Source organism: Cupressus sempervirens, chromosome 10, assembly GCF_028749045.1.
Source record: "Cupressus sempervirens isolate cs-2001-9-10 chromosome 10, ASM2874904v1, whole genome shotgun sequence".
In the NCBI taxonomy this organism is placed as follows: Eukaryota; Viridiplantae; Streptophyta; class Pinopsida; order Cupressales; family Cupressaceae; genus Cupressus; species Cupressus sempervirens.
Genome location: NC_143127.1, coordinates 857,872,957 through 857,884,176, shown reverse-complemented (window position 1 = coordinate 857,884,176; position 11,220 = coordinate 857,872,957).

Genomic DNA, 11,220 nt, shown 5'->3' with positions numbered 1-11,220 from the left:
TCTTCAATATTTGACACTTATTTCATATAACATATTTCAAGTGACAAAAATACCACTTTTTCCATCCTTAATGAATTAAGTCCATTCATTTCAGTTTGAGCCCTGTCAAATAGATCATGCCTCTAATTTGAAAGTTTCAAACATTTTTCTATGTTTCCATACTCACATGCAGTTATTGATTAAGTAGTGACCATATTTTTGAGTCTCCAAGTATTAAAGGATGTCAACCATTTTAAAGCAAATCGGATAATCTATCTCCCTCTTTCCATTTATGATCATAACTAGAAGCTTTGTTTCATGGATTTTACAATCAATCTCTAGAAGCTACTAAAGTCAGTGATGCAGACACTAGTTCATCAAGATTTTTATCAACAATATTTAGAACAAGCACATTAAATCTAGAGACAACCAAGATTTCTTTGTTGAATCTCAAATATGGTAGTGCAAATGTGAAATCAAGTTTTTTATACTCACTCAACATATCTCTAGGATCATCTTCAAGGTTTTTTCAAATTGATATCTGATCACACACTTGAACATAGTCTCACATATTAATATAAGACTCTCAACCTTTGTAGTTTCCAAATAATAGCATAGAATGTCTAACTATAGTTTCTAAATTTGAGCTATTTGAATATATGTACAATTAATCTTTAGATAAAATCATAGCTTCTCTTTGAGGAATACTACTAAGAAAGAATTAGAATGATTATCAGTCACATTATAAATTTAATCCTCCCTTCATCTTTTGGCATTTTACTATTGTGCACTAATAATGGTCATCTTTACTATTTACTCCTTATGATTCTCCTTATTCGTGGATGTTATTCTGCACAGAGTATGGTGGTTTAGATCCACAATATTCATTGTCAAATATGTCTTAAATTATCTATCTGCTAGGATGTCTATTTGATAGTATATTTCACTGTCTTGTAATGGACTTTATCAATATTGCTAGGGCAATTATTCTGCTCTATATTTTTTATTTCCCCCTACACTTCTAAGATGGAAATTATAATGAAAGGTAAGATACTATACTCTATTTTATTATTTCTTCATCCTCCTTACTTCCTCTTTCTATGTAATCCCTTAACGTGGGTTGTTGATCTAATATTAATGTTCACTGATTCAGTCAATTTCTTCTAATTAAATTAATGTCTAGTATATCCTCTTGCTATAATTTCTTTATCTTTTTTCCAAAATATGTACCTGATGTATTGCTTTGAGTTTATGTGACAATCCTTTCTTCCAAGTGTGATACCCACTTGATGCAAATCAGTGGGCTAGTGATTGCGATAAACAAATATGAATATCTATTTATTGTAAGTATTTATAGGGGAATTGATGACTTCTAATGCTCTATGTAGTGTTCACCATGATAATAATTTTCTCAAAATGATTATTAAGCTACCGATGGGAATTGTTGAGTCCTCACTTGAATGACATAGGTATTTTGAATTCTCATTGGTCAGTCTTCCTCAATGATCACTATTGGACTTGATGAAACAATACACGTTAATCTCCCAATTTCAAATTTCTCATACAAAATCTCTAATTCATAATAAGAAGATTCTCCTAAACTTAGACCCATGTTTGATATCATTTGCAGACATATGAAAATGTTGAAGATCAATGGTATACCCATTTTTGGAGCACACCATTTTATCCCTAAGTCCATGATAACTCTAGAGTTTTTTTTTTTTTTTTCTAGTATCTTAAAGACGTCTTTCCTAGTGGCATATCTTGATCAACATAGGTGTCTTCTTATTCCTTATCGACAATATCCAACAATTCTCCCGTATCCTTATTATTGTCAACTCTTTCATCTGTTTCAAATTTATATCTACAATCCTTTGTTTGGGGTGCTTGTTCTATGCTAGCAGTAATTTGTTAGTTTCCACATTGCGAGGTTTATCGATATCAATATTTGTCCCTTTTTTACTATCGATCTCCTATGCTTTGTTGGGTTGTGTCCACTGTATTTGTTTATTTCACCCTCTTTTAGCTTGTCTATCGACAAGAATTCTTCTTGTGTTGATTTTCCAATCTTGGAAGCACATGATATTGTCTCTACTGTGGAGTGGGTAAATGCCTCTTCATTGTAAAGCTTTGATAAATACACTTGTGATGCAGATTTGATGAATATCAATGTTTTCTTTCTGATCCATTCTTACATTTGTAGCTTGGCTCTGATACCATGTTGAGTAACATGGATCATGTTTGCAAATGTAATTATATTTCCATTTTTATAGATATGTTTCAAATGCAGATTTGGATCTCATATAAGTGTGAGAGAAGGAGACATGTCTTTTGAAGAGACATGTCTCCAAGGTTTAGACATATATATATATATATATATATATATATATATATATATATATATATATATATGTGTATGTATATATATATATATATATATATATTTATATATATATATATATATATATATATATATATAAAGGAATATTTATATTATCATCAATAATGAAACTCATGGTCATATCAATCTGACTGTAACTACAAACTTAACAATACTTACAACATGATAACATAATAATATATACTACATACACTAGCATGATAAGAAGTCATAAAAAAATAGTAGATGGTCTAACATGTCATAACATGATCTATGAAGTCAAAAAATACATATAATACAGTTAAGTGTCATAATACAAAGTGTATCAAAATAAACAATATGTGTCATTAAAACATAATCTAAATGTCATGCCCAAAATACAAAGGGCAAAAAAACACGTAATTTTTTTTTTTAAACAGTAATAATTAAATTCACTAAGTTCAATAAGATTTTTTTTAATAAATTAAAGTGTAGGTACATTGTAGATAGAAACAGGTTCTTAAATCAGTACCTTGACATTCCATTTAGTTTTAAAATCAATGTGTACGACTAGATCATTAAATCAAAATTTTGTTATCAAATCGATTTCGACATTTGTTTCATTTCATTTTAAAATATTAATGAACAATATATTTTAATTATTTGAATAACAATTTAAATGAATATAGCTCTAATTATTTTGAAATATTATAATCACAGAACTAACTAACTTAAAATAACACCTAGTATAAAATTAACTATACTTTATTAAATCTAGCATAAAAAAAACATCTAACCTTGAAAACAACTTCAATATCCTACACCCAAATAATACTATCTATTATTTAATAATACTAATAATTAATTATGATTCACTAACATTTATATATCATCACTACCCTATCACGTTCTACTTCCAATCCTCCCAAATTTTCATTAAAATAACTAAACAATACTTTGGACATACTATTATAATTAAAAATTAATAATAATCTAATCGTTAAAATACTAATAAACTAAAACACTAACATCTAACATTAATTAAACATTTCTATTAATTAATATAATTGTTGACTAACTCAATCTTAAACAAAAAAAACATAAAATTATAAAACTAACTAAACTTTAAACAAAACTAACTACAATTTAAAACACTATAATTACTTAACATTAAAATATACTAAAACTTTAAACATATTAATTAAATTACTAATAAATTAAAACTAATTAATAAAACAACTAATAACTATCTCTACTAACCTAACTACTAACACCCACCTAACCTAACCACTCTACTAACTCCCTACATTCTAACCCTCCCCACTCATGCCTAAACTTTCTACCCCCCCCCCCCATGTGGGCACAAGGCCCAAGAATTCCTTCCCATACACTGACCCAGACTACTGAGAAATGTAGTAAGAGATATCCATGCATGCCAAGGAAAAAGGTAAAAAGGCAAGGAATAAAGAGAAAGTTTAAACCAACCTATATATCATAATTTATTCCATCACTCCTATATGTCATGTCAGTCCAAGGGTCACATAGGGCTACGAGTTTTATGGGGGTGCAAGGGTGATGTCATCCCCCTTAAATACACATTTGGTCAAATTAGTCTAGCCCCTCTCTAGAAGATAGGAGTTATGATAAAGTTTTGTTGTTGGGGCTTAGGATATTTAGAAATATGTTTTAGTAATTTTCTTTTTGTTTTGTTTTTCTTTTTATTTAAATAATTAATATTTAAATAAGTTCAAAAAAGGATAATTTGAGAATCTTTTAAGATGCTCTGTTGCAAGAAGGCAATTAACTTTTTTCCCCATACAAAATCTAAAGCATATTTGCTCTTGAGGCACATATTTTTCCTCAAGCTTATTTTTGTCTAAGTATGGATTTTCTAGGTTGTATAAATTTGCTAAAGGGAAATATTTTTTTGGATCCTACATTTTTTTCTCCAAAGTGTTAATTTTGAAAACAAATCATTTTATCATGGCAAGGGTCTGTTTAATTATTTTTTAAATTAAATTTATAACATAGGGTTTAATGTAAGTCCATAGAATTCAAATAGCTCTTTTTTTAACTTCCTCATAATCATGAGTAAATATGAAATGTGAGATGTGATTTCCATACATGTAACTTCAAATTTACTTGACATAATTCAAATGTAAATTGCTTAATTATATGCCATCATTTTATCCCATTATCATTAATCAAGTGAATGCAATTTCAAAGTATAAGATGTCACAGTAAGGTAAAAAACATCATCACATCTAATTTCAAATAAACATATGCTTAACTAAAATACAAAAAATCTCATATGCAAGAATATTACTCAATTTTTTTCCTATTGAACCACCTGATTCAAAGGCTCCACTAGAAAGAACTAGGAAGAAAACTCAACATCGTTGTCATTTCAACAACAAGTTAAAAAAACATTTTTACATAGGATTATTATCTCGAGGGAATAACTCCCAACATAGTTGAAATCCATTAACAATTTTGAATTTCCTTCTTGGCCCTTAACAAGGGATCCATTATGAATTCTACAATACATCACGGCGATCATGGAAAGAATGAAAACTGACTAGGAGACAACTAATCATAACATGAAGATAGAATCAAACATTCACTCCCATCTTGGTTTGCACAATAGGTTTGACATTTAACCAGACTAGGGAGAAGGCAGGTTTTTCCAATAGAAGATGTCAAACACAACACCATAACAGGTGCCCTTTTAGGGCTATAAACTCAAGAACTTCCATTCTTCCATTCTTACATTCCAAAACTCTAAACATGGTTTGTGTTGATGAGTAGGGGGCCATAACACCCTACCCTCTCTCCGTCTTCTCATCCTGACAAGAGACTCTACACTTTCGAAGTCCAACTAAAGACCTCCCATACATGGCCACTTCTACCCTATCTAAGGGTGAGTAATGCTAATACAACCCATACAATCCCTTCAAAAATTCAAAGCAAAATACAAAGGAAAAACATTTAAGAAAACCTATTTCAATCCCTCCCAAACATACTCAACACACACACATGAACATACATATGCAACAAATTAACTTAAGCATGAAACAAAATATGAACAACATGAGTTGAGGGATTCCTACCTTCACAATAAGGTTATGAAAAATGAACAAATTTGAGATGAGCTTCCTTTCCTCTCCTTCTCCTTCAATCTTGAAATGCTCTCTACAACTAGAGGTTGGGTGAACACTCAAACCCTTTCAAATTTGCCTCTAAATAAGATCCTAAACTCAACCACCTTCAAAATGTAATAACTCCCCCACTTTCCTAAAAGTTCTAGAGTCTTCTAACTCAACTAGACATAGGGCTAACCTCAAGGTGGAGTTAAAAGTTATCCAACTCATGATGAAAAAATTCAATTTTCATAATAAAGTAAAAATGGGATATTTGAGTGACCATAAAAGTCAACGAAAGGGGCTAGGGGGTGGAAAATGCCCCCAACCCATACCCATACCCCTTAGGTACTTAAATTCCATGGTTCTTGGCATTTAGGATTAATTATGGACCTATCAAAAGCTTGGAAATTTTAGGGCTTTCTAATAACCTTCAAAAATGCAGATTACTCAATAATCTCGATTAGGGTAATTAATCTCAATTACTAACTGATTAGAAAAATGGTCACTAACCTAGTCCAACTTAGATCTTTAGGTTACTTGGTTGACCCTAACTATCATGCTAGAATACATATACAATTCACAAGTGTCAAGTGACACTAAAAAATCAATGTTACAAAATATTAACACTTATTGATTACAGAATGATACATTCATACATCTCACGATACAAATAAAATATGAACAATAAATTTTGTGTCTTTTATTAGACTCAACCCTGGTTTTCACAATTGGTACATAAGGTTCAATTTCATTGCTTTGTTAGATTTTCTGGCTAAAATATCCTATACACTCATTGCACACATTAGTAGCTCAAGAAAATCACATGCATATATATAATGTATCAAGGAAATCATATAAATTAAAACATACATCTTTCAAATAACTAGTTATTTATCTCATTCTACTCATATTCTTAATCATTTAAATTGCATAATCAAAGTGTTAATTTTGCATTCACTTTCTACACTACTTCATCAGTATACATGTTCATAAAATATTAAATAACAAAATCAAATATCTGAAAGTAAAACATCACACAACATAAGATAACATAATAATGTTCAGTGTATCTAGTAGTGTCTCGACATATCGAGTCATGAGTATCAAAATAATAATGTATCAACTATGCTACGATTGGTCAGAGCAAGGCCTCACATCCTCCCCACTAGGCATGAACTTCCTCTTAGAGTTCATCAAAAAGATAAGAGTACTGAGATTGCATCTATGTTGCATCCTCACATGGAGCCATGACCTCATCATAACAATCCCATTGGACCCTAACCTAGTCTAGTTCTCATCCTCGAAGAGCTAAGGTCTATCAGGCAATAATATGGATAGGCTCCAACACTAGCTGCCCATCTAACTTCACTTGTAAAGCATCCCAATCTATAATATGAGGCTCATCATAAATGTATCTTTTAAGTACTAAAATGTGAAACACATCATGGATGCATGACAGATTAGGTGGCAAAGCTAGACAGTATGCAACTAGTTCTATCCTCTCTAGGATCTTGAATGGTCCAATGAACCAAGGTGCCAACTTAGAGCCCTTTCTAAATCAAATTAAACTCTTGTGTAGTTGCACCCTCAAGAAAACTGTATCACCAACCTAATACTCTCGATCTATCCCCTTCACATCAGCATACTTCTTCTACCTATCATGTGCCTCTCTCAAGCGATGTCTAATCAAGGTCACTTACTGCTCCATCTCCTTTAATAACTGAGGACCAATAGATACTCAATCCTTGATCTTATCCCAACTCAAGGGTGTTCTACAAGGTCTTCCATACAAGGCTTCATAAGGTAGCATACCTGTGGAGGAATGGTGCCCATTGTTATAGGCAAACTTGAAAAGATGTAAGTATTCATCCCATTTGACCTGATGGTCCATCACGTACATATGTAACATGTCCTCCAAAACCTAATTCACTCGCTCAGTTTGACTGTCGGTCTAAGGATAGTACGATGTACTAAAATTGAGCCTAGTGTCGAATGTTGCCTACAACTCTCTCCAAAAAGATGAATTGAACAGTTAGTCTCTATTTGAGATAATCTTATGGGGAATTGCATGAAGTCTGACAATGTCCTACAAAAAAATCTGAGCTATGTCTTGTGTTGTGTATGTAGTATGCATGGGTGAAAAAATGGGCAACCTTGGTCAATGTGTCAACTATCACCAAAATGGCATCATGGCAGCGAGATGAAATCGGGAGACCAACAATAAAATCCATAGATATAGCATTCCACTTCCACTATGCAATATCATGAGGTTGAAGAAGCCCACCAGGATGATGGTGCTCTGCCTTCACCCTCTAACACTTGAGGCATCTCGCAACTATGTTAGCAATTTGCATTGTCATGCCCGGCCAGTGATATAACTATCTCAGATTTGCATTTAACTTCTTAACACTGGGGTGTTACTTTTGAAAACAAATCATTTTATCATGGAAAGGGGAATATTTAACTTTTTTTAAATTAAATTTATAACATACGGTTCAATGTAAATCCATAGAATTTGAATAACTCTTTTTTTCAACTTCTTCATAATCATGAGTAAATATGAAATGTGAGATGTGATTTCCATACTTATAACTTCAAATTTACTTGACATAATTCAAATGTAAACTACTTAATTATATGCTGTCATTTTATCCCATTATCATTAATCAAGTGAATGCAATTTTGAAGTTTAAGATGTCACAGTAAGGTAAAAACATCATTACATCTATTTCAAATAAACATATGCTAAACTAAAATATGAAAAATCTCATATGCAAGAATATTACTCAAATTTTTTTTCTATTGAACCACCTAATTCAAAGGCTTCATCGGGAAAGAACTAGGAAGAAAATCCAACATCGTTGCCATTTCAACAATAAGTTTTAAAAAAAACATTTTTACAAAGGATTATTATCCTGAGGGAATAACTCCCAACATAATTGAAATCCATTAACAATTTTGAATTTCCTTCTTGGCCCTTAACAAGGGATCCATTATGAAGTCTTCAATACATCATGGAAATCATGGAGAAAATGAAAATTGACTAAGAGACAACCAATCATAACATGAAAAAAAAATCAAACATTCACTCCCATCCCAATTTGCACAACAGGTTTGACATTGAACCGGACTAGGGAGAAGGTGAACTTTTCCAATAGGAGATGTCAAACACAACACCATAATAGGTGCCCTTTCGGGGCTATAAACATAAGAACTTTTGTTCTTCCATTCTTACATTCCAATACTCTAAACATGGTTTATGCTGACGAGTAGGGGCCCATAACACCCTACCCTCTCTCCATCTTCTCATCCTCAGAAGAGACTCTACATTGTCAAAGTCCAACTAAAGACCTCCTCCCATACATGGCCATTTCTACCCTATCTGAGGGTGAGTAATGTCAATATAACCCATACAATCCCTTCAAAAATTCAAATAAAAATACAAAGGAAAAACATTTAAGAAAACCTATTTCAATCCCTCCCAAAAATACTCAACACACAAATGAACATACATATGCAACAAAATAACTTAAGCATGAAACAAAACATGAACAAAATGAGCTGAGGGATTCCTACCTTCATAATAAGGTTATGAAAAATGAACAAATTTGAGATGAGCTTACTTTCCTCTCCTTCTCCTTCAATTCTAAAATGCTCTCTAAAACTAAAGGTTGGGTGAACACTCAAACCCTCTCAAATTATCCTCTAAATAAGATCCTAAACTCAACCACCTTCAAAATGTAATAATTTCTCCACTTGCCTAAAAGTTCTAGAGTCTTCTAACTCAACTAGACATAAGGCTAACCTCAAGGTGGAGTTAAAGCTATCCAACTCATGATGAAAATATTTAATTTTCGCAATAAAGCAAAAATGGGATATTTGAGTGACCATAAAAGTCAACAAAAGGGGCTAGGAGGGTGGAAAATGCCCCCAACCCATACCCATACCCCTTAGGTACTTAGATTTCATGATTATTGGCCTTTAGGATTAATTAGGGACCTATCAAAAGCTTAAAATTTTTAGGACTTTCTAACAACTTTCAAAATGCAAATGACTCACTAATCTTGATTAGGGTAATTAATATCGATTACTAACTGATTAGAAAAAAGATTACTAACCTAGTCTAACTTAGATATTTAGGTTACTCAGTTAACCCTAACTATCATGCTGGAATGCATATACAATTCACAAGTGTCAAGCAACACTAAAAAATTATTGTTACAAAATATTAACACTTATTGATTATAGAATGATACATTCATACATCTCACGATACAAATAAAATACGAAAAATAGGGTTTGCATCTTTTGTTAGACTCAACCTTGATTTCCACAATTGGTACATAGGGTTCAGTTTCATTTCTCCATTAGATTTTTCTGCTAAAATATCCTACACACTCATTGCACACATTAGTAGCTCAATAAAAACATATCAGAGAAATCACAAAAATTAAAACATCCATCTTTCAAATAACCAATTGTCTATCTCATTCTACTCATATTCTTAATCATTACAATTGCATAATCAAAGTGTTAATTCTACATTCACTTTCTACACTACTTCATCAGTATACATGTTCATAAAAAATTGAATAATGAAATCAAATATCTAAAAGTAAAACATCACACAACATAAGATAACATAATAATTTTCAATGTATCTGGTAGTGTCTCAACATATCGAGTCATGAGTATAAAAATAATAATATATCAACTATGCTACGATGGGTTGAGGCAAGGCCTCACAATAAAGATGCCAAAAAGACCAAATCTATCTGATCTGCAGTCCTTTTTAGTCCATATGAAGAGGACTCAGATGGATCGTCCTATGTAACATGAGTTCTCTCATCATGTGGGACACCCCGTGAGGTAGATGGATCATCCTATCTAACATGAGGTGTCTCATCAGGTACATGTTTAACTGAAATGGGTTTCAAAATATAGGTTACAAATAAATTAAATATTCACTACATAATAAAAATAATACCACAAGAGATGAGTGTCCCTCTGTAATGAGAGGAGGTGCACTACTAAAGCTACAAAATGCGGCAGTTGTGAGGTCCTATAATTTACAATACATACTTTTTTAAAAGTTGATAAAGAGCATAATGAACTATGTATGTAAATAAATCACAATATTGACCTCAAAGGATGATGTAGGTACTTCCATCTAGCTTAGTCCCATACTCTTAGCAACAATCATGGTGATATAGTCCTAAAATTATGGATACATAAACATTGAGTCAAAATTATATATACATGAATTACAAAGTTTGTAAACTAAATGGTACATAATTTGTCCACTACATTTTTTATAAACTATAAAAACATGTATATATATCAAACCTGAGTAGTAGCCAATGTCACAAATGTGTCCAAATATATGCTACCATGATGATCATCTACATGTCTCACATGGTCAAAAGATGGAGTCAAAAATAAACTATACTGAGGCCTATATGGATAAGTATGATCCATCTCCTATTTGTAAAACCAAAACACATGAATCAAAGTTGAAGATTTTAAGTTAATAATAATGTACATACATAAAAATAGTACAAATTATTTGTCTTGAGTCAAAAGATCATATCTTAGGTATTTGAGGTTGTACTTTAGTGGTCAATGGATTAGGACCTATAGTGACATCAAATTGTGTAGCAGTCGACAATCCCTACAAAATTAGATAAAAAGAAAATATGAGCACATGTTATTAAATTTGAGTTCAAATGTACATTATTT